Source organism: Scomber japonicus, chromosome 18 (genome assembly GCF_027409825.1).
Source record: "Scomber japonicus isolate fScoJap1 chromosome 18, fScoJap1.pri, whole genome shotgun sequence".
NCBI classification, from domain to species: domain Eukaryota; kingdom Metazoa; phylum Chordata; class Actinopteri; order Scombriformes; family Scombridae; genus Scomber; species Scomber japonicus.
The window spans coordinates 2,651,942-2,653,350 of NC_070595.1; positions in this window are offsets into that span (position 1 = coordinate 2,651,942).

A 1,409-nucleotide genomic window follows, 5' to 3' on the forward strand; every position below is an offset into this window, starting at 1 on the left:
TAGCGGAGAGAAGAGCGCTGCTATCCGGGTGTAGAGTCCACAGCGTGCCGTGCACACACCTGCTTTCAGGTTGCTCAACTGGAGTGGAGGTGAGCAACTGCTGCTGCTGCTAGGCTGTAGACCGTAGACTAGCTGTACACCGTGACCGGCTACAGACGAAGGCTTCCGGAGATTAACGAACGCATTTAAAGGGCCAGTGAGCTTTACCAGCTGCTGAAAACCACCAGCCAGAGTAACTAATAAGTACACAACGTTTACTCAAGTACTGTACTTCAATACAATTACTGTTAAATGTTACTGTTACTTTAAAACACAGCACCTTTTAATGTCTTTTGAAAGGGTCACATTTGTTAGGGTCACACAGTAGGGCTCAACCAATAACAGATTGTTGGGGAATAAAACAATTCACCGATATAATTAGCTCATATATAATATATATGTACTGTTCTCCCTGTGTGTTGTTTGCTTTTGAATACGTTGACACAGTTCAACAGTCAGTTAAACTCAGGTACTCTCCGAACCAGGATCGGAGCGTCTTGCTCCCTTTATTTCCTTAGCTAGAACACCACGAGTGAAACTGCAAAAATAAAAAACAATACAAAACCTCAGCGACACGCTGCAAAGAAAACCAACAAACACCAATAAACAATAATAACACTTAAAGAAAACGACACGGCGCAAAAGAGTCGTTTACCCTAACAGATACATTGTTGCTAAGCAACGCTCACTTTACACTTTCTTTCTATGACTTTATATCAGTTCACAAATTACTTTTGACTTAAGTTATATAATAAACATTACACATTAGAATACTAAACTCACCAACCTGTCATCACATATTATACATCACTTCAAATCAACAAACTTACAGCCATTGCCTTCGTGAGCATAACGAGGATGACTCAAATTGACCAGCCGTCCTTCTTAACTGCTGGTTGCTACGTTACTGTAGCCTTCAAAATAAAACTCCAGAGTGTGCGTCTTAAGAAGAATTTCTTACCGTTAAATCATATTTAATACATTCATTCTGAGAGCATAACACTCCCCGTCTGGCATATAATGCCACTAACTTCAAACCATTCTATTTGAAACCCTTTAAAAAATATATATATTATACATACATACATATACATATACATACATACATACATACATACATATATATATATACACACACACACACACATATATATATATATATATATATATATATATATACATACATACACCATTATCTTTTCCTCTTTTTTTTTTTTTGTCTTTTCCAAGGAGGAGGACTACATCAGAGATGGGCCGCAGGTAAGTCTTTGAAGTGCCTTGGGATGATGTTTTCACCTCAACTTTACGGACCTTTCTGTCACTGCTCGGAGAGGTTGATGTGACCAGAGCCATTGGCCACTCATTTCTTG